This window comes from Delphinus delphis, chromosome 17, assembly GCF_949987515.2.
Source record: "Delphinus delphis chromosome 17, mDelDel1.2, whole genome shotgun sequence".
NCBI lineage: Eukaryota > Metazoa > Chordata > Mammalia > Artiodactyla > Delphinidae > Delphinus > Delphinus delphis.
In genome coordinates, this window is record NC_082699.1 from 27031050 (window position 1) to 27043527 (window position 12478).

The following is a 12478-nucleotide window of genomic DNA, read 5'->3' on the forward strand; positions in this document are numbered from 1 at the left end:
GAATGAATAAATTAACGAACCCCCCCACCCCCGCCCATCGCTTTGAAACCTGAAGAAAGAAACCCCGGACCAGGTTGCCTAAATGAGAGATTTTGTTTTGTCTTTCAAACTGCGAACATTCCTGTCTGACGACGGCAAAAGAGATGCTGTGGATTCTGTTGGCAATAAAGATTGACGGTGGCTTTGCCCGTGACAACGCCCCCCGTAGCGCGCTGAGCCAGGTTCCCTGAGAACCGCGAGGGGGAAGCGCAGATCTAGGGGGAGGGAATGGCAGAGGCCAAGGCAATTTAGGAGGGATGAGAAATTGGAAATCGGGGGGGGGGGGGGAAATGACTGAGTTCAGTAGGGCTTTAATAGTGAAACTTCGGGAGAGAAAGGGATGGGATCTCTCCCCAGGTAACTACGCTGAGATGAAAAATAGATGAATACACAAGGAAGTGGCAAGCAACAACAAGTTTGAGGTGAGCAGCAAGTTGTTCACTTCCTCCCAGGCGTTTGATCAGCATCCCCCGAGCTGCCCCCAGAACACGCGCTCCCCATCGGAGGCGGCGACCGCGGCAGCAGCCTCAGCAGCAGCAGCAGCAGCAATAGCAGCAGTACCAGCGGCAGCTGCGCGCCTCCAGCCCAGCCCCGCTCGGCTCCCCCTCTCGCCGGCGCCCTGCCTGTCTTGCGTGTGCGTGTGCGTGTGCTCAGCCACAGCGTGAGGGGCACCTGCTCGTCTGGGCTCACAGCGGAGGAAGCCTCGCCGGGAGCTGCAGCTGCTGCCGCCCTTGGTGCTGCCGCTCGCAGGCGCCGGGCTCCCCGCCGCCGCCGCCGCCGCCGCCGCCGCCGCCTGGTCTGCTGGAGTTGGGCTCCGTGGGGCTTCCCCTCTCGCAGCCTCGGTCCTTCCCGGCTGCCTGCAAGTCAGCCTGGCTGCGAGTCACGTGTCAGTGCCTGAGGCAGAGACTGAGAGAAAAAAACGCGCTTCATTCCTTCTTCCACCGCCATACTGTATTTTATCCTAAATCTCATTTTTATTCCAACATTTTACTCCCTCTCGGTGAGTACCTTCTCAGTGGCATTCTTGTCCTATTCTTTTTTTTGGTCCCCCCTTTTTTTTCTTCTTCTTTTTTTTTTCCCACTTCTTTGATTACTGTTTATATTTGGGAAAGCTGGAGGAGCATGGTTTTGAGCCTTTTCCTGAATCCAAGTTTTTCTAGCATGCGATGGTTCTGTAGACAAGGCGCTGTGTCTGGGAGTCCGCGGCGACTGTGCCCGCTGGGAGCGACTCCCAAGTCCAGCAAGATATGCAACTGGTTTGAAGGAAAAAGCGATGTGAAGTATGGTGCCTATTTTTTTTTCCTTTGTAAAAATAAAAAGCATGTTTCTAACTCTTTTTTTGGCATACTCTTTTTCTGATAAGATTTTTGTATAGGTGGGATTTTACGGCAGTGTTTACAAGTTTGTGGTTTTGCAATACTGGTACAAACCACTGAGCAAATACATGAATTTTCTATTTTTGTGCCCTTTTTGGAAGCCGGGGAGAACAAATTCGTTTTTTTCCCTCCTGTTTTTGATACCCATTGATAACATGAAACTTTTCTTGCAGCTGGTTACTGGGATTATTTTTAAGCGAATACTTTTTTCCTCCTTTAAATTAACTATGACTTTTGAACATCTGACTTTTTTAAAAAACCGAGATAATTTTATGAAAGATATCCTGATATCTATATCTATATTATCCTTTCTTCCTCCCCCTCCCCTCCCCGTAAATCAATTTTCAAATGATGGCAGTGGAAGGTTTTTTATGGAAAAAAAAAAAAAAAATGAAGTGCGGTTTGGTTTCCTTGTCAACGGAGGATGAAGTGAACAGCTGAGCAGCTCGCAGAGAGCAGGTACTTGGTCCCCTTGGAGGCGTTTCCCGGGTTTGCAATGGCAACACTGGTCCTGGCAAAGAAATCTCTGTGTGTGTATGTGCGTGTGTGTGTTTTGTGTGTTTGTGCGCGTGTGTGCGCGCTCGCGGCTCCGGGCAGTGTCCGAGCCCGGGGTGGGGAAAGCCGTGCAGGGAGCTAGGGGAAGCCAAAGTCAGTCCCCGGCTTCGGGCTGGTTTTTGGATGTGCGCAAAATACCGTCCCTCCCTCGGCTGCGCCCAGGTCGTCTCCGCAGCGGGCGGCGTCGTGCGCCCCGGGCGTCGCCAGCCGGGGACGCGGCAGCCGGCTGGCCCTGTAAGTTCTCCGAGGGCCACTTGCAGAGCAGGAGGGTCGAGGGTCGAGGATGCGGCTCGGGCCGGCCGGGGCGGCCCCTACGTGCGCGCGGGAGACTGGGGGAGAGAAGCGGCAGGGGCGGCATCTTCCGAAGGGGCTGGCTTCTAGCCACGGGGCCCGGGAGCTCGAGACCTTTCCAGATCCCTGAGGATGGCAGCGGCCCCCGCAAGCTCAACTCCCGCGCCTCCTGTTTGCATCGAGTAAACAACGCAGTAGGTCTTTCCCAGCCTGTTTTGCCGGTTCCGAAGGGTTTGGCTTTTTAGCGGTGCTGTCTTTGGACTTTTTCTTTCCCTGTTGTGTTGCTTTGGTTTTAACTGCCTGGAGCCTTCCAGGGTGGGGGGAGATAGTTACTTTCTGTGATGGTCAGTTGGGTTTAATGTTGAGGACGAAACTGTTAGTTTGCATGAATGAGACTACACCCATAAGGTTGAGTGTTAAAGGGACAATGTGTTTTCCCTCTTTTTAACTACTTCATGGTGGTGACAAAGGTTTTTTTTTTTTCCCCTGAGAACCGGCCACAGGACAGGACTAGGGGTTGGTGATGGTGGTAATAGATTTCGGTGTGTTGATAGCATTGCACAGTACTCAGTGCTGAATGTATTCTATAGAGTTTATGGTATTTTATGATTGTCCTGTGATGTTTCCAGTGTAATCTGGTACTACTTTTTGGAGATGTACCACAGTTGGTAATAAAAAGCCTTTTCTGTATTTAACACAGTGACAGAATCTGCTGGAAAACTTGTTGGCCAAATAAATTTTGTGTTGTCTAGAGGCCATTATTTAAATGATTTGATTCTGAAGCTTTGTATAATTTGGATTCTGTTAAAATAAATATAAGGCAAGTGAAATAACTTTTACTTCTCAGATTAAGTTTTCTTGTAGGTTATAAAACTAGGCGTAAAAACTAAATCCAATATACAAAAGGGCCCATAACAAACATGTTAATAACATACACTATGGATTTTCAAGCAAATATTTAAGTCTGCAAGCTCAGTTGGTGGAATGAAGTTTTATGCCTGTATTTCTTTACTCTTTGTGGTGAAAGAGGAGTGCAAGTGATCATTTATCTGCAGAAGATTAAAATTTATTGCAATATTTAGAAAGCTATATATTTCTAAATTCACAATGCACTCTCTCATTTCAGAGGTCTTTGGAAGTAGCAGTGTGAGTTACTTTTGTACCCAGGGTAGCTTTTCTCTGTTTAGAAAGTCCTGTTGCATGTATACACCAGACTTGATATCCTGAAGGGCATAGTTCAAAGATATGACACAAATATTATGTAACACAGCTGTAAATTTTGATTTTATTGCTGTGGTGAGCACTCTACTAAAATGCAGTTTTTCATATGATTTAAACGGCCAGCAAAAACGTTTAAAAAGCCCCTTGCAACATTCTGTGTTTTTTAAATCATTTTTATCATAATAATGTATGTAAGTAGATATGCTCATTTATTTAAAAATGCAAGACAATGCATGTGTATAATATTTCTTTGTAGGGTGTATGCACTGTAAGTCATTTAGTTCTTTTAGAAGAGAGAGACAGTGAGTGAGAAAGAAAAACTTGAGTAATAATACCAGAATTTTCATTAAGAGGAGCACTTGCTTCCCTAAGATGGAGGTAATTGTGTCTTAAGATTGGTGTCTTAAGAATGTAGATGGTACTGTGTGATGTTTCCAAATGAGATTAAAACCATAATGGGGTGGAAGAAGATGTTCATAGGATTTCAAGTGGGAATAGATATTTAGTTGTGCAAGTATTCTGTAAATAAAGATCATGTTAAGAACCTTTAGTCATAGTAGGTTTTCATGGAATATTGATTGTCCATTATATTACATACTTATGTTAAATTTCTATTACATTGAAATTTTGAAATTTCCTCCTCCATGAATTATATTGGGAATTCCACAACTCTTTAAAAAACTGGTCACCTGGTCTGTGAGTGTTTTGGTTTAAATCTTTGAATGTGGTATCCTAGAGTTAGCACCGCCTACTGTTTTCTCATGGAAAAATAATATTGTTCTTAAATTCAGTAAGCAACCCACCCTGATTCTGATGAACTTAATCATGCAAACTACTTTTTACTGCTTACTGAGAGGAAATAAAAAGTGTTTCGCTGGGAGAGAGGGTTTGGGGTGAAGGTAGAGGATGAGGGAAAGAAGACACATAAGATTAAATTGGCTTCTGGACCACTAACTGACCTTAAATATTTTATTATCTGAATGCAACAAAGAAATAGTCACAAATTTTAAACAACCTGCTGAATTTGCTAGAACTTTTCTAGGGGATGCCAAAATTTGGACATTTTGAAAAATCCTGTATTACTGAATTAACTTTACATTTTTTGTCCCAGTCTTGAACATTGTAGAGAAAAAAAAAACCCTACCTGGGGTTCTGTCTTGAGTGTGTGGTCTGTCCAAGAATTTTTAAATGGAGAAATTTTAATCATTAAAAGTAAACATTTAATTATTTCTTATTTTTATCCTTACATGATTATAAGCAAGCAAGTAGCACACTGATTTTTTTCTTAGTGTGCATCAAGCAGCCACACTGTGGTGGTGTTAGATATAAGGGGGAAAAGTTTCAAACACATATTTATAAAGGCACTCAATTACAAAAGATATGTTGCCTTTTTAAAAAAAGATAGTTTATTTTCTCTAATTTTTATGAAAGGCTAGTGGTTAAAAGAGCTACCAAATTTGTGCAAAACAATGATGCTATCAGAATGTGAAAATAATGGAATAGAAAAAGAATGCACATACATTTGATATACAAAAAAATTATATTTTCCTAGTTAGAAAAATCGCATGCTATATGAATAATTGTTTCTTAACTAAAACAGTCATTTTTTTAAAGCAGCTATCAAGAAGTGTGTGGAAAAGCTCCTATATCTGTTACATTCTTGAAAGCATTTGACTAAAGCAAATGCTTTGCTTACTGTTTACAGATATTGTAAGCACTAATTATACAGTGCATCAAATCGAATAAAACTCTACACTGGAAGCAGAAGAGAAGTGAAATGGGTATTTAGAATTGTTTACATGCTAAAAAGGAAATTGAAAATATTTTACTTACAATTTAATTAATTTATTCTCCTCTCTGACTTTTCAAAATTTTGTTTTTAAATGATGATTAGCTGTGACTTTAAAAAATACAGCTATTTTCTTCACTTCTTTTATCATATTGCCATTAAGAAAATTCTCTTTTGTGTATGAAAAACTGAGGTAATGTTGAAATGTATTCTTCAAGTTGTTTATGGAGCTCCGAAAGAAATTAAAAATTAACCTAAAAAATTCCTTACTGGTCTGACGTTGTTGTTATTATTTTCTAATTGTTTCATTATTATTATCATTTGCTACTTCTAGTGACATGCATAAATACCTTTAAAATTCTATTTTCATAATTCGGTGTGACGTTTTAATAAACTTCGGTAATTGACAGTGGCAACAAACTTTCACATTAGTGACAATGAGGGCAATTACTTTTACTACATCATGACTTTGAGAACAATAATTATTAAATAAAATTTAAGTAATAATTTGATTATTGAATGTACCAGAAACTAATTACATATTTAGCAAGTCTTACATAAATGTCTGTCATCACTCCTCTTTTTATTATTAAGTCTTGACATGTAGAATACATATATATAACCCAGCTATTGCCAACTTTTAGTAGTTCTGCTTTTTCCTGTAGCTTTTTAGATTTTCAAGAAAATATTGGGGAATTTTTTTGTTGTTTTGTTAGACTCTTGTTAAATAGCAAACTTACATTGTGGAAAATTGATTTTGTGCTTTTCTAATTCTCCCATAAAATTAAAGGTTTTTAATTTATGTATGATGCAGTTATTCTGGGACTGCATTCTGGAAAATATAGAGGTGTTGATTTCCTTTTTCTTTCCATTCCTAGGCATAGAGAGGGCAGTGGGAGAACTTCAGTTAGTGTTTAGGATAAATGTCTTCTGGACTGTCCTTGGAGACTCCGCAGCTGGGGTCAGGACTGCAAGATTTATTTCTTGGGCCGTGTATAAATCTAAATGGAGAGGAGAATTTTAGCGGAGATCATAGGAACGTTATCCTGCTTTTCTGAAAGATGCAATGGAATGCCTCAATATGCACCTTCATATTAAAGAAAAACTAGAGATTTTACTTGCATCAATATGTTTCATAAAATTACATATGACTCATCCATCTATCTATATATTTTTTTCTTGCTTAGAATAATGTAGTTGAATATTTTGTTTAAACTTCAGCGGTGGAAATTAATTGCATTTGTACCTAATCCATGTATTTAGAGAAAATATTTATACACATTTTGGTAGCCATATGCTAAATTATAAATGGAACAACATATTTTTGAGTCAGTTTGGAAATTGTTAACAGGCTGGAGTAGGGAAAGGCTACTTTTTCATTAAATCAAGAAGAGAGGGAAAGAGAAGTAAGACTACATTTATTGATGTGTCAGATACATGCACTTCTATGTGTCCTTCCCCTCCATGAGTGATACCATCATTTTTATATTTTTGGGGAAACTGAAACTTGGAGAGATATGTAATTTGCTCAAGGCTCCATAGGTAGTAGAGGGACAAATGATAGGAGTGTCTGAATTGACACCATGTGTCTCTCCCTCTGTACAGGGATGCTCCATTTGTAGAGATGAAATGTTGTTTGTTTCCTTTTACCTAGCATAAAACAACTGCTATATATGTATTCTTGGTACATTATTTAAAATGACTGTATTTTGGTAAGTTTTTACTACTGAGTGCTGTGGCCAGAAATAACAGAAAATGGCACCATTTACACAGAGACTCTTTACTGGTGCTGAAAGGGCCTTCAAGTGACCATGCCATCACACAGCTCTCCGGGACCGTAGGATTTTCTGAACAGACCCAATACGTGGACATTTGTGAGAAGCCACTCATGCTCTGTGGTCAGGACAGAATAGATGGTTCTGTGTCTATGGTGGCTTTGATGAGGTTGTGGGAAAAGCACTGCATAAATATTTAGTACAAAATGCAGTCTCTACTCTTGAAGCTTTTGCAGTGTGATGTGGAAAGTTATTCTTTTGTAAAGGAAAACTGAACAGCCAATTCTTTCATAACACAGTAAATCTATAAATATGGGTGTCTCTTCTGTCTACCAACATCTCACTATCAATATCATCTCCACCTCAGAATTTCACTGTTACACATATTTGTATGTGACATTTTTCAAGCTCATTTTATCTGTTTGTTAAAAACATAAAACACATATAACTGCAAGATGTTATTTTAGGATGCTGTTTTTAATTGCCTCTTCAGATGTGTGTAAAAGGATTTTATTATTAAATAGTTTCCTTGGAACTTGAAAATAATATTTTTCAGTAAAGAATGGGAAATATAAACTATAGTAGAGGCAGTGTGATGAACGTGATGCAATGGATTTCAAAGATGATGGTCAATCTGCAAGTCCATAAAATCAGTGAATTTGGAGGCCAAGGTGGAGGGACTATCAAATGCTGCTTTTGAGTTTTGGAATCTGGATATCTTGAAAACCAGGAGTATAAAACAAAACAGGAGAAAATAAAAATATCTAGAAGAGGGCCTGGTTTGGTTGGGGGTGGGAGAATGGTTCAGTTTTGGACATATCACTAACATGAAGTTCTAGTATTAACCTGGATAAAATGTCCAATATGCAATTGAAATTCAGATCTAGAGCTGGAAAGCACACTGAAAACTAGAGAAATATGTTACAAGATTATCTACATTAAAACTTTAGGAGGCAGACATTTGGGAAACACCTGCATTTTTCTGAGTGGATGTAAAGGGATCTGGTTAAAGGCAGAGAAAGAGAAAAAGGAGGATAGCCACTGAAGCTTAGGAGGAGTGTGTGTGTGTGTGTGTGTGTGTGTGTGTGTAGAGAGAGAGGAGTGTTGTTCAGCAAGGCTGATGTTGTATAGGCTTGAAGGAAGGTGAGACCTGAGAAAAAGGTCCTTGAATCTGTGATTAAAATCTATTAATTTTAAGAAGAAACTAAATGAATGAGACATATTAGACTTAAATAAGTGAAAAAACATTCCATGATTCTGGATATGGTGTGACAGCATCATAAAGAGATCAGTTCTCAAGACTGTATGTGTCACATTCTTGTGTGTGTGTGTGTGTATGTGTGTGTGTGTGTGTGTGTGTGTACATGCATTTGAGCATGTAACATGACTAAATAGGACGACCAGTAAGAAGATTTTCTGGAACTAGGTAAATTGATTTTAAATTAAATATAGAAGAAATAGAAAAAGCAAGAATAGCTAGGGTAACTCAGAAAAAGAAGGGCAAAGGGGGCTAAGCTATCAGATATTAAAATATACTGTACATATTTTAAAAATAGATTTACTGACTCTGTCTCCTTACTTCCAAGCAATGTTTCTTCAGCAGCAATGAGCACATCTAGTGCACAAATTATGGTTTCTAAATACCATTTCCCACTCAAGGGGACCAAACTTTCTGGAGAATTTGCTGATTTTAAGTCCGGGCAGAAAAAGTATAAGATGAGCCTGGGATCTCTCATTGTGCCAGGAAGTGAGGAAATGACCCCAGACAAATAAGGTTGTATAAACCTTATTTGTAAACTGTAACTGTAAATAGGAACTAGCTTGAAGAGCCTCCCAGTTGCCAAATTCAGATAAATTTGAATATCAGTGGTTGTTGGTTCCCAATGTCAGGTGAAATTAGAAACTGGCCCCTGTACAGGGAGGGCAAAGAGAGACTGTAGAAAGAGGCAGACTACTCCAACTTGGTAGGTGGCAGTTTTAATAATCAGGACAACTTATGTACAAGGCTTTTCTTAGGTGGCTGCAAGGCAAATCGATTTCTGCATCCACGCATCAGGATCTTAAAAGTTTATTCAGATTTCCCCCACTCTCTGAAAGTGGAGCGTTGCCGTGAAACCTTTTGTAAGCCGAAATGGTGTAAAGAGAAGAAGCAATTACCCTAGGACACATCTTGCTAATAGATGCACAAAATAAATCAGGATAAAGCACAGATGCTCACAAACACAATTAAAGGTACGGGGGCTTGCTGCTGAGATGCTGAGTGTAATTCCTGCAAAGGGAACTTGGCGGTGCCACTCTCAATGCTCTGGTGTGTGCTGTCGCTATGAGGCTCGATGCAAAATAATGAATGCTATTTTCGCTTCTTGATTTTATTCATAAAACGAAAATCCTCTTTGGATTTCTTTCAGTTAGTGAAAATGGGTACTAATGCAGGTCTTTAGTAAATGTGAAGTGGGGCAATCCCTGTATAGAAGCCTTGATGGGGTTCAGTCACGTAACCAGTCCAGATGTTCTTAACAACACATTGCTTTCTCAAGACTGAGTCCTGGAAGTGCCTAAATATACATTCCAAGTGTTAGTGGAAGAGGGTCTGGAGACCCCTCCTCCCGTGGGCCTCGGTTGTTGGTAAGGACGCAAAGAAGAATTTGAGGTCTTAACTGTTGCAAGAGAGTTTATTGAAGATACGGAGAGAACAGAGAGAACACCTCAAGAGAGAGGCGGGCCAAGTCAAGGAAGGCAGTGGCCCGGGAGGGCTGGGGTATAGAGTTTTTAAGGCAAGGTTGTTGATTGACAGTTTTGATTGACAGCTGCAGGTTATATAACAAGAGGCTCTGCTGCGCATGTCCTTCCCATAATTCAATCTGTTATAATCAGATGTATGTATTCGTAGAATATTTATGAACATTTAATGAACCTAATGGCCGCCAAAGTTTGTCTATGGACATGATAGCGTGAGGTGTGTACATGGGCCAGAGTGCGGAAGGTCCCTCCAGTCGGCCAGTGGGGGATCTTTCTGGTCCCCTGACTGTTTTGGAGTACTGATGGGGGCATGTTTGGGACCGGGTTGGCAGATTGTTTGGCAGGATTAGGCGGCTATGGGGCGCACCACCTCTTGTTGCTCAGGGCTAGCTTCCTGCCTAACACAAGGACAGGGGAGGGGGTAGGAAGCCTCTGATTGTTCGGGTCCTACTCTAGGGTCAACCAGTGGTCACATCCTCTCAGTGACCTCCTCCAACAAGAGTGACTGTAACAGACTGTAAAACATTGAATAAAGCCCATGAGTCCATCATGATACTCTAAATAAAAAAAAAATATTAATCGATTCTGAAAATAATATAAATTGAAATAAATGGTTGGCTTTCCTATTAGGAGGAACTCTTGTTTAGTTGATGAAGGACAGCTCTTCTTTACAAAATATGTAAGTGTAAGAAATGCTAGAATTAGCTGTTTGTAATTCACATTGAAATAAATGATTCAAGCAAGAATCATCAACAGGTGCTAAAACCATTAGTTACAAATATTTTGGGGAATAACGTGTTCTCCTTGTGCTCAAGGATTACTTTTTTTTTTTTTTTTTTTTCACTGCTGTGGCCTCTCCCGTTGCAGAGCACAGGCTCCGGACGCGCAGGCTGAGCAGCCATGGCTCACGGGCCCAGCCGCTCCGCGGCATGTGGGATCTTCCCGGACCGGGGCATGAACCCGTGTCCCCTGAATCGGCAGGCGGACTCTCAACCACTGCACCACCAGGGAAGCCCAAGGATTACTTCTTAATTGCATCTGGCATTTACCTTAAAGAGCTGAGTGATCAAACCCGCTGTCACTAATAGCCTGAGGTCATAAGCCTCTTGATGGATGCAGTATGAAGTCTTCAGTGCCATTTGTGAAATATTGTTGCCAGAATGTTTGAAGGTGAATCTAAAACCTATTTAGGCTTAACTTCTAATTTACAGAAAAATACAGGGAAAGTGGAAGCTGTTAAACTGAACCATGAGGAAATAATCATACAAATTCACAGGGTTTAGTATTTTTCATGAAGATACCAGACATGTGGCCTAGTCTCTTCAAAAGACATTATCACTGTGGGGAAACTTTTCTAGATTAAAAGAGACTAAAGACAACCAAATGCAGTGTTTGGAGCTTTATTTGATCTTAGTTTTTTTAAAAAAGGCTATAAAAAAGATCAAATTTTGGTAGAATTGGGAAAATTTGCACGTGGACTAGGTTATAAGTGATATTAGGAGATGCATGCTGAATTAGTTAGGGATAAATGCCATGATGTTTGCAACCTAATTTCATATAAGTCATGGTAAAGTGTGTGTCTGTAAATCAAATCATTTGTTAATAATTTTTGAATCCAGGGAGTGATTATTCAGATTTTATTGTATTATTCTTTCAAATTATCTGTTTGTTTGACTATTTTCAGTAAAAGTGTTGAAAAGTCTGTTAGTTGTCATTGAGAAAAAATGTGCATATTAGGGTTAAATACAAGCAGAAATCCAGTTGTCCATGTTTAAGGTCACATGGGCTCTTTGAAGATATGAAGACAAGAAGTAAGTTCAGTTAAGTGTTAATTGTAGAAATGAAATATTATTCAAGGGAGTAATATTATTGGAGGAGGGATGTATTTTTAAGCCATAATAAAGGATCTATGGATGTGTATTTACTTTTTTCAGGATGGAACTCCCTTAGCAAGAAGAGATAGAGGTATTGGGGGAGGAAAGTAATTTTCAGGAGCAAGTTTCAGAATGTTCTAAGAAGGTTGGTATGATCAGTAGTAGCACAAGAAGAGTCTGGTCACATCTTAGAAGAGGAAGGGAATTGTATCAGTTTGTTAGTTAACTAAATTCATTATTTATTCAGCCCTGTACTGGAGGATGGGGACTCAGTGGTAAGTAAGACTAGTTAAGGACCCTGCCTGCAGGGAGTTTGCCATCTAATGATTAGTTTTCTCAGGTAAGCTCAAGGTGGTAGGTTGAGATTAACTAGCATAGGGATAGGAATTTAGCAGAGAATATGCAAGAGGTCTATACAAAGAGTCTACAGCCATAAGGAGGAAGTTGGCAAAATTAACCATTTGTTTTCACTAGCTGACACAATTGCATCACTCTCTCTAGCAATGCAACATGTGATTTGAATGGGTCAACAAACAATTGATTTGTCCTTGATTAGGAGATTAGCAAGGCACGCATAACGTAAAGCAAAGAGCTGGGCTTTCTAGGTGTAGTAGGTATTTTATTGCAGACTGACCATAAATCTGGGCTGGGGAAGGAGCAAGGGCAGCTACAGAAGATGAATCGACTAAGAACAGAGAAGATTTGGGAGCCTGAAGGTCAAAATGAAAAGTAATAGTAGGTTCACTGTTTTTAATAGGATAAGAGAGGTGCAAGGATGGATGGTTTTGATCAGAGGAGAATATTGTATTTCGAGATTTT

General features: G+C 40.0%; 1 protein-coding gene across 3 annotated transcripts in view; it reads left to right on the plus strand.

The window, feature by feature from the left end:
• Positions 1 to 749: 749 nt before the first annotated feature.
• RALYL (RALY RNA binding protein like) overlaps positions 750 to 12478 on the plus strand; it is an 831637-nt gene continuing 819908 nt past the window's right edge. The window contains exon 1 of one of the 3 annotated variants that reach the window (XM_059994834.1): positions 750 to 1039. The gene's annotated coding sequence lies outside the window, so the exon portion shown is untranslated. Of the gene's footprint in view, positions 1040 to 1792; positions 1875 to 12478 lie in introns of those variants that run through there. The other 2 variants (XM_069541562.1, XM_059994831.1) reach the window with 2 other exon arrangements.